Source organism: Bos javanicus, chromosome 10 (genome assembly GCF_032452875.1).
Source record: "Bos javanicus breed banteng chromosome 10, ARS-OSU_banteng_1.0, whole genome shotgun sequence".
In the NCBI taxonomy this organism is placed as follows: Eukaryota; Metazoa; Chordata; class Mammalia; order Artiodactyla; family Bovidae; genus Bos; species Bos javanicus.
Window position 1 is genome coordinate 82,473,898 of NC_083877.1, and position 25,676 is coordinate 82,499,573.

At 39.6% G+C, this 25,676-nt stretch overlaps 1 protein-coding gene across 15 annotated transcripts in view; it reads left to right on the top strand.

Annotated features, from left to right (window-relative positions):
- The window catches only part of SIPA1L1 (signal induced proliferation associated 1 like 1), a 520,024-nt gene that overhangs the window by 173,237 nt on the left and 321,111 nt on the right, over nucleotides 1-25,676 (top strand). The window lies entirely within an intron of this gene.

Sequence of the window (25,676 nt, forward strand, 5' to 3'; positions counted from 1 at the left end):
TCATTCCTTTTTAATGGCTGAGTAATAATACTCTGTGTGTATGTGTGTGTGCATGCCACATCTTCTTTATCCATTCATCTATTGACGGACATTTAGGTGCTTCCATATCCTGGCTATTTTAAATAGTGCTGCACTGAGCATGTGGTAAGAACCTGCTTTTAAAAATCGAGGGTAGTAATGCATAAAGAACACATAAAACTCACAGTTTCACTCTTGTGTTACTTTAGAATTTCTTTATTAGTCTGGTCCAACAAGAATCTGTAGATAGTAAACTCAGGACAAGTATATTGCAGATTCTTTTGCTCTTGGTGAACTAGTCAAGACCCATTCTTATAGATATTTTGGTCAGAAAGGGAGAGTGGAGATTTTATACACAGGTTAGTATGAATTGACTGTTGTTACTAGGGGCTTCCTAGGTGGTGCTAGTGGATAAAGAACCTGCCTGCCCACCAGCAGACTTGGGTTCAGTCCCTGGGTTGGGAAGATCTCCTGAGGAGAAAATGGCTACCCACTCCAGTATTCTTGCCTGAAAAATTCCATGGACATAGGAGCCTGGCGGGCTACAGTCCATGGGGTCCCGAAGAGTCAGATACGACGGAAGTGACTTAGCACACACTGTAACTAGAGGAACAGATTAAAGTGTATGGATCTGTGCCAGTGGGTTAGCTGAGTCACAAAGCATAGCATTATTATACTTTTTGATATAGGGTTCTTTACCAAAAGTTTTTTTTTCCTAAAATGGACTTATGGACTTATCCCTAGAGGGGACTTAGAAATCATTTGGGTCAGTTGAGAAAATCGTGTGCAGAGCCTTGCTCAAGGTGGAGGAGCAGAGGTCCCACCATGGTAGGGCAAGCTCAGTGCCTCCTGGGTTCCTGCACTGAAATTTAAGTCCTGACTTGAAGCCAGGCCATCTCAGTGGGGTTGTTGGGTTGATTAACTTCGGTGCTTTTTAATGTGTCAAATGAGTACTTGGAAATTTCGTCTTGAGTTTTGAGGAATATGAATCACAGAGATAAGCATTTCGTTCAGAACAGCCCTTGTGAGGGAGGGGAGCACACAATGAACATGCCTAGCTGAAGATGTCAGTTTCACTTGGTAGAATGAGCTGCAAAAATGAAGGGGGTTTATACGTGGCTGTCTTCTACTTACTCTTCTGTGTAAGTTTGCTCATACACAACTCTTCTGTTAAGGAGCGTATTTCATACATAATTTGTACAAAGTAAAAGTTACTAGTAAAATGAAATATGGTTCACTTCTCAGCTCCGTCAAGTCTTGGCTCAGAGATGTCTGTGTAATGAGTCTTACCCTGACCCGTTCTATTTAAGGTTGCAACCCATCCTCCCTTCATTCATTCCTGAATCCCCTTATTCTGCTATCCTGGCCTTTTTCTTTTTAAAACTACAGATCCCCTCTGATAGTAAAAGTATATCTCCCATATAATTTGTCTCTGTGTTGTGTTTATTGCCTGTTGTGTATTTCCTCCGTTAGACTACAAGCTCTGCAAAGGCAGACTTGTGTCAGATTGTATATCCCCAGTAGGAAGACTAAATAGTGCCTGGTAGGAGACAGAGTTTGATCCCTGAGTCCGAAAGATCCCTTGGAGAAGGAACTGACAACCCACTCCAGTATTTCTTACCTGGGAAATTCCATGGACAGAGGAGCCTGGTGGGCTATAGTCTGTGCATAGTAAGTTGCTTCAGTCATATCTGACTCTATGTGACCCTATGGACTATAGCCCACGAGGCTCCACTATTTATGGGATTCTCCAGGCAAGAATACTGGAGTGGATTGCCATGCTGTCCTCCAGGGGATCTTCCCGGGCTATAGTCTGTGGGGTTGCAAAAGAGTGGGACACAACTTAGCAAGTAAACAACAACAAACCATAGTATATATTCAGTATATATGTGTTGAATGAATGAATTTGGCAAAAGCAGCTACTCTTTAAGATTCCTGTTAGTAAAATGACAGAGCTTCAATCCCAGTGATTATTTTATTTGTGAACTCATTGGGAATGGCAACATCTTCAGTTGGTATATAAAGAAAATAGATTATTTTAAGTGTGTGAGTTGTGTTACATACAGTGTTCTGAAGCCTTCTTGCTTATTTGGCAATAAACAAGGAACTTGGATTCAGATGAAAAAAATCATTACATTTTCAGCTTGAATCAGTGAAACAAATTCTTTACATATTAGAACCTAGATAACTGATAAAACTGCACACAGAAATTTTCAAATGTAGGTTTGAACAGTAGCTGGTTTTAAACATGATTAACTTAAAAGGTTTTCATTTTCAGCACTGAGGCCAGAAAAAGGGGGGCACGTTTCAGAGTCTCAGGTAGCCTAGTAATTGCTGGTAGCCTCCTGGGAATTTCTAGGACATTGTGTCATTTATAAATGCTCATTTTTGTTATTTGAGAAGATATTTGACTTTAGAAATTCAAGAGAAATAACGATGTTAATTAGGGAACTCAAATGGGGGTTCTGTAATAACCTAGAGAAGTGGGAAGGGGTGGGAGGTGGGAGGGGAGACTCAAGAGGGAGGGGACATATGTACACCTATGGTTAATTCATGTTGATATATGACAAATCAAACCAATATTATAAAGCAATCATCAATCAATTTAAAATAAATATTAAAGATGGTAATTAATATCTCAGAAAGTTGTTAAGGAACCTAGAAAATACCTTAGAAATCGAGTATTCTGACTTTTTATATAAGCTTAAGGCCAGAGCCTGAATTATTTGCCCAATATCATACAACTTATGAGTGGCAGAATTGGTACTAATTTTTGTCACCAATTTTCACTGAAGTATCCTTAATAAGAGAGGAGTGTATAAATCTTTCTTTGGAGGTCACCCAGGAAACACTATTATGGATTTGTTTAGAGATTTATATTTTTTTCTTAAAAATTTCAAAAATTTATATAGACGTTTTAAGTTATACAAGTTATTTTCTCTTAATGTGTATAGGCTTTGTGTGTATGTGCGTGTGTGCAAAAATGTGCTTATTTGAGGAACCGACATTTGGAATTTGAGGAGATGAACGGAATGAAAGGACACGTTAGATTATTATTGTCTCAGAAGTGTTAAAAATCAGAGTTTTAAAGAAAACTAACAGGGAAGTAGCTCTACTCGATCTATTCTGAAGGTAAATATATGGGGAAATTAATTATAGTGCAGTGGAAATATTTTATTTAGAAAATATTTTAAACCTCAGCTTGAGAAGATCGGTTGCTATTTTTGTCGTTTCAACATGCTGTGTAAGTGCAGTCAGATAACGATTTGTATCTTTGTGCTAAAGATATTGGTTTGGAAGGGATCAGTTTTTTAAAAGAGAGAGATGATTTGTATATAGAATTTGAACATATTTTTTCCCTGACCATAAAATTAGACTGCACTTATATAGAGAAAGACAACCAATCCCACCCTACCCTTCCCCAGCAGGGAATACTTGGAAGGTTTTCAGTTCTTGATCTTTAATGTTAATTGTTTCTTTTGTAACACAAGGTTAAATGAGATATTTATTATGCAGTCAAATTGTAACTTGATTTTAATATGCTCCAAAATATTGTTTGCACAACTAATTAGATAGCAGGATGTAAAAGAAATATCACAGGGCTGGCATTCAGGAGGTAGTGACTTAATCTTATTGGTAAAGGGAGAGTTTTACAGTGATGATAAGATATTGGGGTCCCTTCCAGCTCCCAAGAGTTTATGAGCCCTATTAGCTTGTAAGCTGCTTAGTACCTCCAAAAACGTACTTTCTAAAATTTAAATGTACAAATAGCATGCACATTTCAAGTTGTTCATTGCCTCCACACAAAACAGTTCTCTCAAGATGAGTATTTTGGGAGCCAGTGCCCCCTGGTTTCATCTGGTCAGTGGGTTTTTCTGTCTGACTTCCAGAGGCATCCCTGTGCAAGAACTTGCTGATTGGTCACTGGTGGCTTATAGCAAATCCGTCTCTGCTAAGCAGGGTGGAGTCTCTGAATTTTCATTGGTTTTCATTGGTTGCAGGCGTCGGTGTTGGGAGGCCCGTGTGACAAGTGTGTACGTGATGGTCTTGCTGTGCTAGTACCGCCTTAAAGGCGTGCTGTTGTGTGGGTTTTCAGTTAAGTCTGTCACACTAGAGAGTCTACTAGTGCTAGGTGGAACGGCAGCAGTCCCCTACAGAATTACGAATTCACATCCCATTCTGGCAGAGGTATATGTTTAGAAGTTCAAATATGGTATCTGTTGGCAGGCATGACTCGACAGCTAGTGAGTGAGTGGGCAAGAATTGCACTTCGAGTGCAGATAACCAGGCTGTGGTCCCTACTCCCAAATACGCAATGATAGCTTAGTACCCAGGAGAGTCACTTTTCAGAAATGATAGCTCTGAAGTGAGAGAGAGCTTTACAGCCCCTGAATTATTTTGTGATTTCATTCTCATTCATTCTCATTTTTCACATCTTCTTGATTTGAAGTTTTGAAGAACTTGGCAGAATGCTAAAATATAGTCTGGACAGAATAAGTCCAAGGTTCCCCAAAGGCTGACTTTGAGGCGGAAGAAAGCCTTTATTCCCCCTTTCATTTCACTAAGGTATGACAGTATTAGAGCAGATGGGAGCGAGCGTTTGAGCTTAAGTTGTGTGAAAACTTCAGCAGCCAATTGGCTGACTCTTAGGGTAAGGCAGGAAGAACCACCCACGTTTTCCATTTTGGATTTGAGTCACAGAGAACAGGTTTCCTGCAGAAACCATTTGGCTTTAACAAGTGTACGGAAATTTCGTCTTTGATCAAATTGATGTTTGTATCTTCATGGTGTGTGTTTCACATTAATTATTTCCCCTTTACAATGCATAGGTTCAGTGTTAAATTAGAATCTCCTGTAGGACTGACTATAAACTAATTTCCCAGGATTTTTGTCTAAGAGGTAGATGAAAAGGATTGTACTTTCAGGTAAGGATCTAGTTTTACTTTATCTTAATAATACGCAGCTCCTTTGACTGAAGTTTAGTGTTTCTCCTACCTACCCTCCTCACATGAATAGAAGTGTAGGTGAATTTTTTTAAAGGTGGCAAATTGAGTTCGATAGACAGGTTTCCACCTGTTTGTGATGACCTAAGAGGTGTCAGTCGGCTGACTACTTAGAGCAATTAGAGAAGCAATATGTCATGGTGATTAAAACACACACGTGTTCATTTAAAAAGGCTCGTAAAACTGTTTCAAGTTTTTTTAGGGGGAGGAAATCATCTTTCTGGTACTTACCACTTCCTTCCTAGGAGTGATTGATCAATCTATCGTCTGTCTGTTTTCTATTTTAAAGCTTAAAGACATGGATGGTTTTAAGATTAATTTTTCTATCTCTGTGGCATCCCAAAGTACTATTATAGTTCTGGGCATGAGAATATTATTGAAAAAGATCTATACTCAAAATAATTTGGAATTTATAAAGCTAGTATTTAGGACTGAGTGTTCCCTAGGAAGAAAGAGAGTTGTGCAGACAGAAACAACCCCTCCGACCCTCCCAACCCAAATCCAAAAAAGGCATGTGGCCTAGAAAAAAATATGCTGAGTTGGGATTGTCGTAGTGGTTCTGGATGCAAAGTGAAGTGAAGCGAAAGTGGCTCAGTTGTGCCCGACTCTTTGTGACCCCATAGACTGTATAGTCCATGAAATTTTCCAGGCCAGAATACTGGAGTGGATAGCCTTTCCCTTTTCTGGGGATCTTCCCAACCCAGAGATCGAACCCAGGTCTCCTGCATTATAGGCAAATTCTTTACCAGCTGAGCCACAATGAAAGTGCATTTCTGAGATCAATAATTTGGCTTTTTAATCTGTTACTTAATTTACCTAATTAATTCTGAGGTATGGAATCACTTCTAGATTAATTTTTGTACCTATTTAGAATGGTTACTTTTTAAGTTTAAAACTCAACTTTAAGTTGTTGGCATCATTTGAAGAGGAACAAGACAGTTGAGTGAATAATGCAAAAATCACTTAGTAATGCATTGTAGGATGGCTTCTGGTTTAGTTTCCTAACTATATTACTAGTTAAAAGAAAGTTTGCAAAACATTAACACACCAACAAAGCAGCAGCTCGGTAGAAAGACGCTGGCTTGGGATTTAAAACAAGCTGCAGATGACACATGGACAACATTTCTTTCAAGTGCATCCTAGGATCAGCCTTCCCTAGACCTTTATAGTAACTTCTTATTTATATATGGCTGTGCTGGATCTTTGTTGCTGCGTGGGCTTTCTCAAGTTGTTAGCAGGGGTTACTCTCTAGTTGCGGTGTGTGGACTTGTCATTGCAGTGGTTTCCCTTGTTGCAGATCCTGGCTCTAGGTCGTGTGGGCTTTAGTAATTGTGGCTCCCAGGATCTAGAGCACGCAGGCTCAGTAGTTGTGGCTCAAGGACTTAGTTGCGTCTCTTACATTGGGAGAAAGATTCTTTACCACTGAGCCACAAGGGAAGCCCTGTAGTAACTTCTTAATTTCCCTGCACCGCTCTTTGTAAAGTTGGATCTTATTACTGTCTGCTTAAAACACTCTGCTGCTGCTACTAAGTCGCTTCAGTCATGTCCAACTCTGTGCGACCCCATAGATGGCAGCCCACCAGGCTCCCCGTCCCTGGGATTCTCCAGGCAAGAACCACTGTAGTGGGTTGCCATTTTCTTCTCCAATGTATGAAAGTGAAGTTGCTCAGTCGTGTCCGACTCTTAGTGACCCCATGGACTGCAGCCTACCAGGCTCCTCCATCCATGGGATTTTCCAGGCAAGAGTACTGGAGTGGGTTTCCATTTAAAACACTCTAGGGCCTCCCTATACCTATAGCAGTGATTTTCAAACTCAAGACACCTTTTATACTGTTAAAAATTGTTAAAGACCCCAGGGAACTTTTGTTCTATTGATTATATCTATTAGTATATACTGTATTAGAAATTAAAATGGAGAAAAGTTTAAAACACAAGAATGTACAAGCTTACATTCTCATTGTGCCAGGTGATGACATCATCAAGTCATGCAGCTTCTGGAAAACACTCGTGAGAGTGTGAGAGTGAAAACAGCATGGTATTATTGTTTGAAAGTGTGATTTATAGAGATATAATTGTGGTGCTGGAGAAGACTCTTGAGAGTCCCTTGGAGTGCAAGGAGATAAAACTAGTCAATCCTAAAAGAAATCAACCCTGAATATTTATTGGAAGGACTGATGCTGAAGCTGAATACTTTGGTCACCTGATGAGAAGAGCTGACTCATTGGAAAAGACCCTGATGCTGGGAAATATTGAGGGCAGGAGGACAGGGGACGACAGAGGATGAAATGATTGGATGGCATCACTGACTCAATGGACATGAGTTTGAGCAAACTCCGGGAGATAGTGAAGGACAGGAAGCCTGGTGTGCTGCATGTAGTCCTTGGGTTTGCAAAGAATTGGATACAACTTGGCGACTGAACAACAAAAAGCTTAAGTGTAGTCCACCCTTTTTAGTATACAGTTCTCTGAGTTTTGACAAATTAGTATGGCTGTGTAACCACAGTGAAGATAAAGAACATGTCTGTCACCCCCAAATGTTCCCCTGCTGTTAGCCACAGCTCCCTCTGACCTGTTTTCTAGTTCTGTGGTTTTGCTTTTGCCTAAATATCGTGTAAATGGAATCATACAGTCTGTAACCTTTTGAGTCTGGCTTCTTTCATTTAACATAATGTATTTGAGATTCATCCATGCTGTTGTGTGTATCACTAATTTGTTCCTTTTTATGACTGTCTTACTCCAGTGTATGAATATTTATGTTCGTACATAGACAAACATTTGAGTACGTTTGTCTGCTTAACAGTTGGAGGACATTTGGGTTGTTTCTAGTTTTTTGGTGGTGGTATGTCTTAGTATTGTTACTAAGATAGTTTTAACCTCACCGACTCCCTGAAAGGATCTCCAGGATGCCCCGGGGCCCAAGACCTCTCTCTGAGGACCTCTGGCTACCCTGAACCACTTGCTTGCTGAGTGCGGTGTGCTCTCTGTTTGGAATGTCAGGATCTTGCTCAACGGTCTGTCCTGTACTGCTCTTTCTAAGCCCGCTTCCCACAGTTACCCCTTCATGCCCCAGGGCTGGGCTGGTCACCACCACCTGCTTGGCTGTCATTTGAGGATATGCCAGCTTCTTGAGGATGATGTCTTTCCTCTACATCCCAGCAATGCTGAGTACACAGAAGATGTGCTACTTGTTGGAAGGAATGAATACTGTAACAGTCCCTTACAGGTATAAAGCATTTTATTGTTTATATGAGGCTTTCCAGGTATGATGACTTTCATCCCTCATTTCAACTCCATTGAAGCACATAACACATGAGCTTTTTTTTTTTCTAGACAAGAATATTTAGTCTTAAAGCTCTAGTCTTAATCAAACTGCACCTTAGAGGAGCTTTTAATAAATGTACCAATGCCTGGAGAATCCCATGGACAGAGGAGCATGGTGGGCTACGGTCCATGGGGTCACAAAGAGTCGGACCCAGCTGAAGTGACTGAGCACACGCACTAATGCCCCAGACCAGTTAAGTTCTGATTTCTGGAGGTGAGGCCTATTAGTATTTTTTCAATAGTGTCATTGTTTAATCTCATGTATAGCCATGGTAGAAGAGTTTGACTCACTGTGTAGTCTTAGTGGTGATGTAGTCAAGATTAGAACCCCGGCTGACTCCCATTCTAATGCCTTTTCCTCCACATTATGAACTCTCATATGAAGGCAAGCACTGCAGAGGTTTAGAGAACCTCAGTATAGATGCCAGTGTTTCAATTTATGCAGGGACTGTAGTGCAAGAGGGCTTCCCTGATAGCTCAGTGGGTAAAGAAAATCTGCCTGTGATGCAGGAGACACGGGTGTGCTCCTGGGTCGAGAAGATCCCCTGGAAAAGGAACTGGCAACCCTCTCCAATATTCTTGCCTAGAAAACCCTGTGGACAGAGGAGCCTGGCAGGCTACAGTCCATGGGGTCGCAAAGAGCCAGACATGACTGAGTGACTGAGCACGCACACATGTAGCCCAAGAAGCTCAGCACTGAGTTTAGTCAGGGGACCATGTTTCTGCTTTGCCTCTGCATTTATTAACTGTAGATTAGTCAATACTTGAATCTGTTCTCACTTGTAAAGGAAAGATACTACCTTAAATTCTAGAAGCTATGATGGGGATCAAATTAGACAGTGTGTTAAAGGATTTTAAAGGATTTATTTAAAGGATTACAAAATCCTTTTGTAAACTATGAAGTGCTGTCTAATACTAATTTTTACTCGATTTTAGCCTAGTGTATTTATTGGCTAGCTTTCCTGGGGGTTCATAAATTATACAAGTTATATATAAATAGGGTCTCACTGAAATAGTCAAATAACAGAATTATGCAGAGTAAAACCAAGAGGTCACTCTTGGTCGCATACTTTCAATCCTTGGTGTACACATTTAAGTGCATAAATATGTATGTATGTAACGTAAGTTATTTTTTCAGTTGTCTTAACATAACTAGAGTCTTACTTTATATGTTTTTCTTTTCTAAAAACTTGACAACATGTCTTAGATCATTCCATATTAGGATATATAAATCCTTCTTCTTTTTATAGCTGCATATTTTTTTCATACATTTCCAAGTTGATGGACATTTGGCCTGCTTTCCACTTTTTTGAGTTTATAAAAAATGCTAATTAACATTCTGAGCTCTTATTAAAACATTAGTTTATTATTATTATAAAGATTTATTCTGTTTTCGATATCGGGAGATGAAGTAGTGAATGTTTTATGTATGAGATCTTAGGCATTACCTACTCAAGGCAGACTAGGACTAAAGGGGACTTCACTGGTGGTCCTCACTCTCAATGCAGGGAGCCTGGGTTTGATCCCTGGTCAGGGAACTAGATTCTGCATGTCACAGATAAGAGATCCTGCGTGCCACGGCTAAAGATACCATGTAACAACGAAGATCAGAGATCTTGTGTGCCAAAGCTAAGACCTGACACAGCCAAATAAATGCATAAATATTATTTTAAAAAAGAATAGAACTAAGCTTCTAAAAAAAATCATGGTAAAATATACTAGACCTTGGGGAATTTTTTGTGTGTTCTTGTATATTTTATTTTTACGATATTCTTATTTCACTATTTTGGATAGACTTTTAAAGTATAGTATGTGTATCACTTAAATTTTAACTCGTTTGGGTATTATTTCTAGATACTTCCACCTGTGATTTCAGAATTTCGCTGAATCAGAGATGGTGCGTATCTATGACATCACAGTTTACTTTCTAAATGACTTATATTTATTTATTTTAATACCAGCACAGTTGCACTCATCTCACACGCTAGTAAAGTAATGCTCAAAATTCTCCAAGCCAGGCTTCAGCAATCTGTGAACCATGAACTTCCAGATGTTCAAGCTGGTTTTAGAAAAGGCAGAGGAACCAGAGATCAAATTGCCAACGTCTGCTGGATCATCGAAAAAGCAAGAGAGTTCCAGAAAAACATCTATTTCTGCTTTATTGACTATGCCAAAGCCTTTGACTGTGGATCATAATACACTGTGGAAAATTCTGAAAGAGATGGGAATACCAGACCACCTGACCTGCTTCTTGAGAAACCTATATGCAGGTCAGGAAGCAACAGTTAGAACTGGACATGGAACAACAGACTGGTTCCAAATAGGAAAAGGGGTACGTCAAGGCTGTATATTGTCACCCTGCTTATTTAACTTAAATGCAGAGTACATCATGAGAAACGCTGGACTGGAAGAAACACAAGCTGGAATCAAGATTGCCGGGAGAAGTATCAATAACCTCAGATATGCAGATGCACCACCCTTATGGCAGAAAGTGAAGAGGAACTCAAAAGCCTCTTGATGAAAGTGAAAGTGGAGAGTGAAAAAGTTGACTTAGAGCTCAACATTCAGAAAACAAAGATCATGGCATCTGGTCCCATCACTTCATGGCAAATAGATGGGGAAACAGTGGAAAGAAACAGTGTCAGACTTTATTTTTGGGGACTCTAAAATCACTGCAGATGGTGACTGCAGCCATGAAATTAAAAGAGTCTTACTCCTTGGAAGAAAAATTATGACCAACCTAGATAGCATATTGAAAAGCAGAGACATTACTTTGCTAACAAAGGTCCATCTAGTCAAGGCTATGGTTTTTACAGTAGTCATGTATGGATGCAAGAATTGGACTGTGAAGAAAGCTGAGCGCCAAAGAATTGATGCTTTTGAACTGTGGTGTTGGAGAAGACTCTTGAGAGTCCCTTGGACTGCAAGGAGATCCAACCAGTCCATTCTCAAGGAGATCAGCCCTGGGATTTCTTTGGAGGGAATGATGCTAAAGCTGAAACTCCAATACTTTGGCCACCTCATGTGAAGAGTTGACTCATTGGAAAAGACCCTGATGCTGGGAGGGATTGGGGGCAGGAGGAGAAGGGGATGACAGAGGATGAGATGGCTGGATGGCATCACTGACTCGATGGACGTGAGTTTGAGTGAACTCCGGGAGTTGTTGATGGACAGGGAGGCCTGGCGTGCTGCGATTCATGGGATTGCAAAGAGTCGGACACGACTAAGCAACTGAACTGAACTGAATCATTTACATATATAGAAATAGTTTGTGCTCAGCAGTATCCCATTTTGTAGAAAATATGTATCAATAAAAATAGTCTATTAATGTAACAAGAGAAATGCTTATTGAATGATAATTTGGAGTGAAATGGGAAGTTGCTAAATGGGAAGTTGATCTTGAATTCTATTTATTATCTAACAGTAACCTTGATAAATAATGCTTTTCCTCACTGGTAAAATAGGTCACTTTATGCTTAATCAGCCATCATTCTTGAGGAACATTAGTATGAATAAGAAATACTTGGGAGAACATTTGGCACAGTGATCTAGATGAGTTGCAAAATGAAATTCTAGTAATACTTCCTTTACGTTGAGTAATAAGGAGAACATTTCCAGAAGGGTTTGTTTATTCATAACAAATGAAAGATTAAAATGATCTGTCTCTATTGATGAAAGTACCAGAAGGCATCTTTCAAGTTTTTTTATACACACTGAAATGTATTTATGTTCTTATAAATTTATTCTAGGCACAATTGAATATGAATTTTAGGGGCCCCGAGTGGTTATTTCTCAGTAGTGGTTATTATAAATGGACTTTTAGCAGAAATACAGTTTTACATACAGTCTTTGTGTGCTCTTGTGTCTTATCTTACTTGAATGATAAAGTAAAACTGGTCTAGGTGCATAGTCCAGAGCCCACTGATGGTGAGTGTCAGCTCCTTATTCCTTCCTGGGTCTCCTTAATTTGTCTCTCCTGTTCAAGTCTGAAATTTGGTGACCAAATGGTGGAAACAGATCTTTTGGTGAACTCTTGGCCTTACAGACTGAAATCTGTATTTTATTAAGAAGTGAGAAAACATGATAAATCACAGTGAAGACATTGTCATACTGTCTCATTCCTGGTTTTTCATTTATAAGCCTTTTTCTAAAAAAAATATATTTGATGATTGACTGACAGAAAGAGTGCATTGGCTCACTCTCCTGTGAGTACTTATTCCCTAAAAATTAGCCTGGCATCCCAATGTGGGTTTAGATCACAGGAAGCAGCTGAGTGGTGGTGACTTTTGGTTGCTATTGATCATGCAAGCAGTTTCAAATCAATAACCCTAGTGGAATCTGCTCAGAGCAATACCTTTAAAAAATGTTCTCAGATTCCTCTTTTCTTCCTGTTTCTAGACTTTCTAATTTGTTTAGCTAGATCCAGAAACAACATTGGCCTTTATTGCCACCTACTTGGAGCTGCTTTCTGAGATAACACACTCCACCCTTCAGAGGAATTCATTTCTTTTCCCAAAATTAGAAATTTGTTATTTTTATCCATGCCCCATATTTAGAGTTCCAGCTTTTAGAATTTGAATACTCATGTACATTCTGCCCTGGGGACTGAGAAGCACTGTCTAAGGAGTTCCGTTCTCACCCCGCTGCTTTTCGGTATGGGAACATCACATTCCTGGTCTAGTATTTGTTTTGCATGTGTATTTCAGTGTGATCTTAGCAAGTTCATTCAAGCAGTGGTTGAACTGAGGTTAAGTGTATTAGGGTTGTTTGGCAGGATATGGCCATAAACACTTCTCTTAAAACACAGAATGGCCTGGGGTGACTGTAATGTTCAATTGCATAATCACAGATTCCAAACACAGGAATGAGCACATGGGCTGCATACATCTTCAGTGAGGAATTGCCCCACAGGATGGAGTCTACTTTAGAAACTATCTGTAGAGTTCCCTTAAGTGTTTTCTTAGACAATTTTATGAATGTTATGCATTTAATTAGAATGCTTCTGATTGGGTAGAACTATGAATAGTTTCCAGGGTTGCCAGAAAGTCTATTTAACATCTATAGGAATATTGTACATATTTTTCTAAATTTTATCAAATTTTCTCCTATCCCTGTTTTCCTTCCCCTCCTGATGTTGTTTTGTTTTGTTTTTTTTTTTGCAAAAGATACCCTCAAAAGTAATTCATGCTCTAGAGACTGGATGAAGGGGAGTCCTCAAATATTGGTAATGTGTCCATTCAATGTGTCTCTGCTGTGAATGCCAGGAACTGGTCTTTGGAGCTCTTAGGGACTATAGGAAAATACTCCAGGTTATTGTGGGCAGCTGAAGAACTGAAAGATGGGTAGCAAGGCCTTTTTGGGCATATTATATATATTTTGAAGCTGATGGGAGTATATTGAGAAAGTTTTTTTTTTTTTTTTACTTCCTTAATTACCACTTGTAGTGTTTATAGGAAACTGAATGTATTTGATACAGACTCAGTGTTTCTGTAGTCTTAACTTTTACTAAATGTTTTTATTGAACTACTTATTATTCTTCAGTTTATAAGTAGTTTTTAATTATTTGTAACTGCTTACATACGTTTCTTATGTATTTTATTCAAACTGATTTTTGTCTCTAAACTTGTTTACAGAAATCAAATTCAGTTAAAAATATTTCCTTGCTAGTGGCCCCAAGGTTGGACACTCTAGGTTTTTATTTCAAGTGTTAATTTTAATTTTTAGTAAAGAAGTAATATGCCTGGTTTAAATAGTAAAATAGTTAATAGTAATACAACCTTGCGGAGAAGGCAGTGGCACCCCACTCCAGTACTCTTGCCTGGAAAATCCCACGGACGGAGGAGCCTGGTAGGCTGCTGTCCATGGGGTCGCGAAGAGTCGGACACGACTGAGCGACTTCACTTTTACTTTTCACTTTCATGCACTGGAGAAGGAAATGGCAACCCACTCCAGTGTTCTTGCCTGGAGAATCCCAGGGACAGGGGAGCCCGATGGGCTGCTGTCTCTGGGGTCGCCCAGAGCCGGACACGACTAGTGACTTAGCAGCATACAACCTTGGGAAAAAAAGTTCTGTCCTCCAGCCTTTCTGCCTCTCTTCAGAGGCAATCATTTTCAAGTTTTTGTTTTTGTTTTTTTAAGCTAGTTCTTTTGGCATTTATTGCCATATATCTGAATAATTTATTTTTACTCTTTTCAGCTTGAGTTTTCAGTTCCTTTGGGGATCTTTTATTTTCTGGATTCTGTGTTGTCATATTTCTTTGTTCATTTCTTCACTTTGGGAGGGAGATATATGTGTGTGTGTGTGTGTGTGTGTGTGTGTATCTCAAGATATACCACTATTCTTATACCCACAAATAGGGCTTAAAAATAAAAGTTTATTTTCTAGATTTTTTACATCAATTTTGTATTCTGCAATCTTGCTAAGTTCATTTATTAGTTTTAGTAGTTGTTTTGTGGATTCCTTGGAATTTTCTATTAAAAATGGTTGTAGAATCTTCAGATAAATTTTACTTCTTTTTGGTCTTTATGCCTATTATTTATTTTTCTTGCCTTATTGTGAAGGCTGGGATCTCTGGTATAGGATTGACTAGAAAGTGCTAAATGTGAGCATTCTTGCTTTAATCTTCATTTTGAGGGAAGACAGTTCAGTCTTTTACTTCTGCTGTTTTGGGCCGTGGCTCATGCTTCTGTTGCTAATAAGCAAGCCTGCTCAGTTTTCTGGTTAAGCAAACTTGCTTTCCAGAGTGATCATTAACTTACAGGGGTCTCCCATACTTTTTCTTAAAATCCCCTAATGGGATTAATTGCTTAATAACCTACTTTGTCCCTTTACTCTGTCCCTAATATTGGAGCTGGTGTTTCTGATGTTCTGCTATGGAGGATGAGCTTGGTCTGTGACATTTCATTGAAAGTTCTCAGATGACAGTTTCTATTGATCTTTACTTTCATTGTGTTTCTCCCTTAAAGAATTTTCTAGTCCTTAAAGAATTTTCTAGTCTATAAGTTTGAAGGAGTCTGGCTGTCTGCTATTAACTTGATGACCCAAATTTTTAATATAGAGATTCATTCCTGTTCTCAGTTATGCCTGATCAAATCCTCTCATTGAATAAACCTCAGACAAGCTGGTAAATTGCCCAGTTACTGGGTTTAAGAATTGATTCTTTGTAAAGAGTCTAAAACCAATTCCTTTTGTTTGCAGCTTCACCCCTTATGTAGTTAATCCTTTCTTGAGTTCTGTGGCTTGAATAGTCTTTCTTCTTCCTAGCCTATTCCTGTATTTTCTCCTTATCCCCACTGGTTTTAGGTTTAGGTTTTAGTTTAGGCTTTAGTTTTAGGTTTCAGCTTTCTCCAGTTTGCTAAGTCAGTTTTTTAGTTACGCATTGGTTTTCCATCTTTCAAAATTTTGTTGGCATCTCTCTTAAATTATTGTTTCTTCCCCCATTTTAGTCTTATTTTTATTTCTTGAGGGAATGGGGGTAAGCATATATTTGGTCATACATTTTTATCCTTTAGGGACTTTTTGGTTTTAATACAGTAAGTCTTTTGATTGGCATATATTATTTTTAACCTGATCTTTAGATTGTAAAATACTAATTCAGTGTTATCTTTTGCTGTCTGTGGGGAAAAAAAAGTGTATAGGTGGATCCATTATGTATGAGCTACTGATTTGAAAACTAATGTATTTCCTTCTGTGGGTTTCATTTACATTAGAATGTCTTAGTGGTGGTTACTTTTTTTGTGCTTGGTTTGGTAGACATTGAGTAGTAATTTGTGCGTTTTCCTTTTTCTAGTTTTTATAGTCATTTTTTGTTGAATGGCTAACAATTGCATAAAATGTTACAAATGATTATATTCTGTTTTTTTTGAGAATCTGTTTTTTTGAGAAGTGTTGCCATATTCTTTCAAGTGCCTTCTTTTTTGAAAATGAACACATTAGGTCTGTTAGTAAAATAAAGAGTTCACAGACTTAAGATTCAAAAGTCACTGAGTTACCGGTTTAATCTAGGTAAACCATTTACATACATTTTCAGTTTCTTCACTTGTACATGGGAAATGTAAACTTCATATGGCTGTTGACAAGAAAGTATTAAAAAAAATTACAAAGTAGAATATCTGTCAGGGCTTTCCAGGTGGCTCAGTGGTAAAGAACCCACCTGCAATGCAAGAGATGTAAGGAGACACGAGTTTGACCCCTGGGACAGGAAGATCCCCTGGAGGAGGAAGTGGCAACCCACTCCAGTATTCTTCCTGGGAAATCCCATAGGCAGAGGAGCCTGGCGGCCTACGGTCCACAGAGGTTGCAAAGAGTCACGCACACAGGACAACTACCAAAAGCAGTGTATTGAGTATAACTGATGTGTTCTTGGGTAGTTAGGAATTAAGCTGTTTGTTTTTATACTCTCTGGTAGATGAATGCTTCTTGCTGGTAACTTTTAGTTGAATATTTTTCACAGTGTAAAACTTGTCTTTTGTTTTCATAATACTCATTTCGTAATATCTCCATGCTCAGGTCCAGTCTTGCATGAAAACAGAATAGACAGCTACCTAAATGCTATTTTTGTTATTACTTACAGGATGCTCAGAAACTCATAGACCTCTAACTTGCTCTGTGTTCAGCCTGGCACTTTGGGGTGCTTTCCAAAGACCACTGTTCTGAAGAAATTCTATCTTGAGAGATGCTGTTTGCCAGTGGTGTGCTAGCTCACTGTAGTTTACCTGGAGGACAGGACTTTAAGGGAGTGAGATGTAGGTCTGTTAAGTTTCTTGGAAGGAAGAGTAGAACAAATCTAAAACCTTAAGCTGTGTCAGAAACTATAGGCCTCGATAGAGAGCCATAGCTGTTACCTTGGGAAGCAAGGACATGATCTCAAGTGCAGTAGGGATAACGTGACTATTTTGTAGTACTTTTAGATCTAACCCTGTCTGATTTTTTAATCATCATCATGCTTCTATGGTTATGGCCATGAAAAGAAGTGAAAGTCGCCGAGTCGTGTCTGACTCTTTGCGACCCCCAAGGACTATACAGTCTATGGAATTCTCCAGGCCAGAATACTGGAGAGGGTAGCCATTCCCTTCTCAAGGGATCTTCCCAACCCAGGGATCAAACCCAGGTCTCCTGCGTTGCAGGTGCATTGCAAGCAGATTCTTTACCAGCTGAATCACAAGGGAAGCCCAAGAATACTGGAGTGGGTAGCATATCCCTTCTCCAGCGGATCTTCCGGACCCAGGGATAGAACCGGGGCCTACTGCATTGCAGGCAGATTCTTTACCAACTGAGCTATCAGGGAGGCACCTAAAATCTATGGCACTTGAAGACCAAAGATACAAATACTAGTGGCTTGGCAATGCTTATACATGCTACTTATGTAAGCCATTTCAGGTGTGTTTCATATGTGAGGAAAAAATGGAAGTTTTCCCAGTCTTAATTAGAACTGGGGGGGGAAAAAGTTAATAATTGGCTATTACTGTAGCACAATTGGCCTTTGGACAAAGTATCAAGCATTCATCCGTGTGTCACTTATTTAACAAGTTTGGAATCCTCCCCACTCGCCCACCCCAGCACTTTTGTTCAGTGTATTTAGAAGCAGCTGCCTTATAGAGGAAATGGTAAATTTATAGTGATTTTGTTGATTTGGGGATAATGGTGATCAATTTATTAGAAATAGGTTTTGTTTCTTTTTTTTAATACAAAATATAACTATGCCATATATATATATAAAACACAGTCATATAGCGATGAACTTTTATATTTGTTGATATAAGGTCCTGTGGCTAAGATACCATGCTCCCAATGCAGGGGGTGTGGGTTCAATCCCTGGTCAGGGAACTAGATCCCACATACTGAAACTCAGCATTCCCATGCTGCAGTGAAGATGCACCTAAGACCTAGCACAGCCAAATAAATAAATAAATAATTTTTTAAAAAGGTGTAAATAACTTTAGTGCTTGAGAAGTCATGAAGACACTGGTTTTAGAAGCTGAGTTCATTGCATTGCTTTTGCTTATGGCCTTTTTGGTCCTAGAAATATTCAAAATAACCTTTATTATAAAGTAGCATAATTATTAGTTAAAAAAGTCACATTGCTTTTGATTAAACAGACTTGCTTTGGTGGCCATGTGATTTTATGGATTTCTGATGAACTTTGTGTTTGCTGGTCTGGTTGCTCCTTCTTGGTACCCTCATCTTTGTGCATGAATTTCTGGAATGACCACCTCACTTCTGTCCTGTGCCTAATTACTTCTTTTGAATCTAAGATATCCAGTGGTTTACTGTGGAGAAAATCATTGCATATATATTTTAAAGACCAGGCAGTATTGAGTTCTGTTTTATTATCTTCTCCTTTTTTTTTTTGGTTTGTCTTAATTGTTTAAGGCTCTTCTTTTTGAAAAGTCAAAGTAAATGAAAAAAGAAACGCATAGTCTTTGAAGATTGTCTTTGAATTGCTTAAATGTACTTTACTGTCAAAATGTTCTTATTCTAAGAGAAAACCTATCCTAGTTAACACTTTCCTCTGTTAATTAAACAGGATTTTAGTCAAGGTACACTTAGCAGTAATTATGTTTTTGAGTTAGGTGGGTGTTGGAGGAGAGTGGTGGTTCTGTCTTCGAGGGTAATGTCACTAGAGATAAGGGGCACCAGAGATAGGAGCTATGCATAATGTGCAGACACTGTTATTATGGAAGTCAAATGTTCTGGGTGGTTTCAGCTAGCCTTCCTTTGCATGGGTGGAAGAAAGCAGCAGAACTCGGATAGAATAGGCTTTAGAATTCAGATAAGCAGTGAAAATGACGTTGCTCTGAAGGCTTTGTCCCACCTTTTGTCAACATGTAACAGAGAATCTACAGTGGCCTAAACAAATTTACCTTAGAACTTGTTCAGAGAGTGAAGAAAGGAGGGAAATGTGCTTACCCAGCAGCCATCCAAAGGTGACTCAGTTTTGTCTGTGGTCAGTCACTCTTAAGAACACCATCTTTTATTGACTTTTCTTTAGGATTCACGGACAAAAGAGCTATGTAGAATTGCATCAAGTTTCTCTCTGGATGAGGGTTTTTATTAAGAAGAATGAGTTGGTAGATGTTTTAGCGATTTTAAAAGTTCTTGTCTGTTCTTGACTTAATTAAAGGGGAGAGTGTTTTAATTTGTTCGACAACAAACATTGAGTGCCCGGATGTAAAAAGGACCCTGCCAGTTCTCTGGGGAAGATGACAATCAGTGAGATCAGTCTGAGTTCTTACAGAGCCATAGCCTTACAGGGGAATCAGGTGCGGGCAACATGGTAATAGAGTGATGAGTGCCCCAAGAGAGACTGTCTGAAAACTGCAGGGGCTCAGGGGAGGGAGAGAGACACATATTTCTTCAGTGAGTGAGGGGGTAACAGGCTCACTGAAGCTTCGGATAGGCCGTGGTACTTAAGCAGTGTCTTGTTGGGTGGGATTGGGACATACAAAGAATTCTTTAGACTGAGGCATGGGCAAATGTTGAGTATAAGAAAAAACACCAATACAGTATACTAACGCATATATATGGAATTTAGAAAGATGGTAACAATAACCCTATGTACGAGACAGCAAAAGAGACACTGATGTATAGAACAGTCTTATGGACTCTGTTGGAGAGGGAGAGGGTGGGAAGATTTGGGAGAATGGCATTGAAACATGTATAATATCATGTATGAAACGAGTTGCCAGTCCAGGTTCGATGCACGATACTGGATGCTTGGGGCTGGTGCACTGGGACGACCCAGAGGGATGGTATGGGGAGGGAGGAGGGAGGAGGGTTCAGGATGGGGAACACATGTATACCTGTGGCAGATTCATTTCGATATTTGGCAAAACTAATACAATATTGTAAAGTTTTAAAATAAAAAAAAATTTTCAGATTTGCCACAATGTCTGGCATGGAAAAGTCAATAATAATGATAATAGAGATACTGGTGTAGATGTGCCCATCCCCCTTTCCCCAGTGCATTTCCTAGTTTTCAGTTCTTCACTTCTGTAGTGCCTTTTCTGTGAGGCTTTCCTCAATCACCAGGAAGAAGAGCCCTCCTCTGGGCTCCCTGGGCTCTTTGTTGACTTCATTTTTCCCTCATTTGGACTGATATTCCTTGAAGATTATCCTTCTTGCATCCCTGGTGTTAGGCTCATCTTTGTTGCTGAATAAAACTCAGATAAATCTGATTGAAAGGGAGGGTGGTAAATTTTCAGATGTCATGCTGACTTTTTTTTTTCATCGCTCTCCTGAGTTACAGGTATTCGAAATACCTAGAGAAAGAGAAAAAGTAATATGTGAGATGATACTTTAGTTGGTTGGGTTTCTGTGAGAATGAAGGACAAAGATGATTCTGGATTTGGGGTTACTGGGATGATTTCTGTGAGAGCTGGGCTTGGGGCCTGGCCCTTCTGGAGGTGTCACATGTAAGTGGACCAAGGGGACAGGGCAGGCTGGCTGAGAGAACAGCGTGAGCTGAGGACACAGATGGGGTCAGATGGAAAGTAACACTGTCAGCCGTGAAACGTGAGCCTCTCAGCTTCCTGCTGTACCCAGCAGTGCATTTTACAGCACAGAGAACCTCTTGAAAGCCCTGGTTTTCTTTACAATCTGCCAGAAAGATGTATGGGCAGGCAAAACATTTGCCCTGTTGTGGCTTGAGTTGAAGGTACGTTCCTAACATATGAAATGGAAAATTCAAATGTTCAAGATAACCTTTTTTGGTAGGAAAAGTGCTATTGAAGGGTAGACTCATTTGATCTAAATTAAACTTACCTTCCAGTAAGTCTTTAAAATCTTAGAACAAGGAATCTCACATATAACGGGCAGTTAGTCAGCCTGACTTGAGTTTCCTTTGCCAGTCTCCTTAGGCCAGTAGAGACTTTGAGATTGCTGTCATGAGCTTGTGTTGTTGAGTTCAGCTTCTTGCTTTTATCTGGGAACATTCTGCTTGTGATGTGGGGATCTAAAGGCATTGAGGGGAGGCAAGGTTAATCGGACCCGTGGAGAAGAAAACGCTCAAGAACTCTTATTGTAAAGGAGGGCTATGGAATCCAGAGAGAGGGAGTCTTCGTTGAGAAACGTCTTCCAACAATTGGAAACCCTTTAAAGTGCTTTAGAGGCACAACCCCAAGTACTAAAAAATGATGACTTCAAACTGCTGATGCTCAAGATTGAAAGCTTTTCTCCCTCATTAAGTTCAGATTATAAGTAGTTGTGTTTCTCAGAAGCACCCAGCAGGGGAGGAGCAGTCTTCTCTAAGATGGTCAGGTCATGGTCACTGTTTTACTGACTGATTATCCTGGGGGACCAGAGGCCCTGTCTTTGACGGAAGGAAGGACTAAAGGGAAGGTATGTCTAGCTGTTGTGCGTGTGGCTTCCATCCCAGAGTCTTCTCTAATGCAAGAGTTTTCTACTGATTACTGAAGATTTTAGGGCTATGGATGTTTAAACATAAGCTCCATGATGTTAGGGACATGGTCTTATTCCCTCATATATGCCCAGGGTCTAGAATAGTGTGCTGTGAAATAGAAATATAATGTAACCCCCCATATATTTAAATTTTCTAATCACCATGCTAAAAGAAAGAGATGTTTAATTTTAACAATGTATTTAACTCAAGTATCCAAAATGTTATCATCTGAGCATGAAATCAACATACAAAATCGAGATATTTTATATTCTTTTGTCCACACCGAGTCTTCAAAATCAAATGTCTAGCAGACCTAGAAAACAGACTTGTGCACACAGATGGGGAAGGGGAGGATGGGACAAATGGAGAGTAGCGTTGACGTATATACACTACCATGTGTAAACCGGACGGCTAGTGGGAGCTCAGCCCTGAGCTCTGTGATGACCTAGAGGGGTGGGATGCGGGTGGGCGGGGAGAGGTCCAAGAGGGAGGGCATACGTGTATGCATACAGCTGATTCACGTAGTTGTACAGCGGAAACTAACACAACATGGTAAGGCGATTATACTCCAATTAAGAAATTTTAAGAATCTGGTGTCTATTTTATGTGTACAGCATGGATCGATTTAGACTAGAGCTATTTTGACACATGGAGTGTGTATGACAAGGTATGTGTCTGCGGGCAATGCGGGAGACCCAGGTTCAATCCCTGGGTCGGGAAGATCTCCTGGAGAAGGAAATGGCAACCCACTCCAGGATTCTTGCCTGGAGAATCCCATGGACAGAGAAGCCTGGCGGGCTATAGTTCATGGGGTCGTAAAGAGTCAAACACGACTGAGCGACTTCACTTACTTATGCGTACATATGTTTGAAATGATCGTTTTGTATGTAACCATTCTCCCTCTCCAGACATTATTCTCTAGTAGGAATGGGTCATCATTTGCCACTCTAGTGCACAGAGTATCTCTTATACAGAGGGAGAGTGACTTAACCAATGTAATAACCCTTCAGTGCATACGTTATTGGAATTAGCTGCTTTCTTGTTTCTCAAGCTATTAAAATAGTTGGTTTTATTGTGCTTTACATGGAAATCAAACCCTAAAGCAGATACTTTGTGTATGATTCAGTGTGTTACGGTTGAAATGCTGGAGAGGAATTGAAGTTAATAATCAGTATAATTTTATGGAAACTTTGCATTTCAGCACCCTTTTGGAGAGAGGCCAATGCTGATCACTTTTGTTCCCAAATCCTGCTCTGCAAAGTGTGTTAATGAGATAATCAGTGCACAATACATACTTTATCCAAAGTGTTAAAATATTTGATTTTGTGAGAAGTACTTTTAGTTTGCAGAAAATGGCATTTCTTGAGGAAAAAACCAGCCTAAAATATATAAAGCTTTCCCCAGAGTCAAAAGATATGTGCAAAGTATTTTGTTTACTGTTAATCAACTTAAGATGATATACCATGGATTTGAAAAAAGTCATGTGAAAGTTATTCATTAAGTGTCTCTGTAGGTCTTTGTCACAATAAAATCCACTGCCTCGATTTTAATTGACCCAAGCTGTGAGCAAAGAAGTTAATTCTAATTTGTATTGCATATTTGGGAGATTACTCACAAGGAATTTTCTACGAAACCACATGATTATCATCTACCCTCTGCCTAAGAATTTGAGAGTAGCTCCTACACATACTTTGCCTTCTCTGTTCATAGTCTGGGAACGCTGTGAATTCACAAATGTAGACTTTTAACGTGACTGACGCTTACCCTTCCTGTGCCACACTCTGGACTCCAGAGGCACTTCGGTGGCTTGCAGAGTCACACCTGCTCTTCTTTCCTAGAAGGGAGACTTAGAACCCGAATGGATGGGAAACCTGGGGGTCCTCCCTGCAGAAGGTGGTGGGCTCCTGATGACCCTCGAGTGCAAGGATGGCAGGTAACCGAGGGTCTGGGACAGCAGTGCCCAGCCCTGGATGCACATCAAAACCTCCCAGAGGTGCTCTTAGGACCTCACAGCTGCCCAGACCCATCGGTTTCACATCAAAGTCTCCCTCATGCTGCCTACATTTCAGCCAGGATTTTAATTTCTCATCAGATAGCTTTCTTGAATCTGTAATCACTTGTTTATTAGTAGTGATTTCTGATGAGTCTCCAAACTAGTCAGGAAGGTTGGTTGGTTTATTTTCAAGGCAGGGATACTCAGTATGGGATGAAATCAGCTGGTCCTCTGCAAGAAGTCTTGAGGCAAAGGGACCCCGAGGAGGTGGGTAGGTGGTGGCAGCTGGGAAGAAGAGCCCATGTAGGCAGAGCTTAGAGGCAGTCAGGGCGCAGAAAGAGATGGGTTGTACAAGGGGTCTTTCTGAGACGGCTCGGTGGACTGTGCATGGCTCTAGACCATCTGGACACTGTGCACTCGTGCATAGTTTATATGCTTCCCTCTAGCCATTCTTTGATAAAGGAAGAGACATGATTGATGACCATTGCTCAGAGAACCTTTTACTTCTATTTGGACAGCTTTTAAGACAGTACTATTTGTAGGAGGTCTGAAATGTATTTAAAGTGGTAGCTTTTTCCATCACTCTTTTATTGTGGCTGAGATACAGAAAGGTACTTTAAAACTCCCATTTCACATTTCCAGTAGATGGCAGGGCACAAGCTAGACACCTTATGTTTCAGAATACTTAATGGCGTTTCCTTCTTTTGTTTTAGTAAAGAACAGTGTTTGGTGGTTATTCTTAACTTGTTAACCATAGATGAAGGTATCTGTTGATTCAGAGAAAGACCTTTGTTTATGTTCTCAATGTTAAACTGAGATACGTTATCAGGAGCCCTTCCATCCCTCAGTTTGATACGCAGCATGGTGATGCACATGGTTCATTGTTTGAAGGCCCAACTGAGAGTGTGGAAGGGAACTGATGTTCTGTCGACCAGTGTGGTCAACGATACTAGCTTCTGGTTTTTAGTACTACCTGCAAATATAAGTCCTTTCACAGCATTTGTCAAGACTCGAAAAAGTAGATTAGGAAATAAGTACAATTTAAGGGTGTGCAGAGGGATTATTTGTAATATTTCTTAGGGACCGAGATTTCTTATCCAACACTCCTGCTATACCATGTTTGTATGCAGTATGACACTGAAAAAAAACAGTCCAGAAACTTCTTGTGATAAAGCCTGAAGATTTAAAATTGCTATAGCACTTTCTTCTGCAATAGTTAAAATCTAAATATTTCTCTCCAGATGATGAAGACCTTTGCTATAGAAAACTTAGAGACTGCAATAAAGTGTAAAAAAGAAAATAAAGATCATGTAATTCTATAATGCAGCAATAGCTACTATTAACATTTTTAACTATTTACTTTTAGGAGTGTGTGGGATGGGAACATATTGTTTTGTATCCTGTTTATTAATTTATTATGAGAAATTTCCCATATAAAATTATGTTCTTCAGAAACATGATTTTCATGGTTGTTTTTTTGCACAAATATTTTCTTTATTTTAAATATTTGATTGAAACACCATTTAGAAATCGACTTGGATGCCTTTTCCCCTCCATGACACCTTTCCTTCACAGAGGAATTTGAAAAATCTCCATTGGGCTTCTATGGAATGTTGATTTTAACATCCCTATTTTGTTGAACGACTCACTAGGAAAGACCCTGATGCTGGAAACTATTAAGAGCAGAAGGAGAAGGGGATGACAGAGGATGAAAATGGTTGGATGGCATTACCGTCTCAATGGACATGAGTTTGAGCAAACTCTGGGAGATGGCGAAGGACAGGGCCTGGCGTGCTGCAATCCATGGGGTCCCAAACAGTCGGACATGACTTAGCAGCTAAACAGCAACAAAATCATACTGACCATAACTTGCCTCATGTAATATTTTGTCTACATCTAATTATTTAACATTTATTGAACCAGTGCTTTGAAACAGGTACT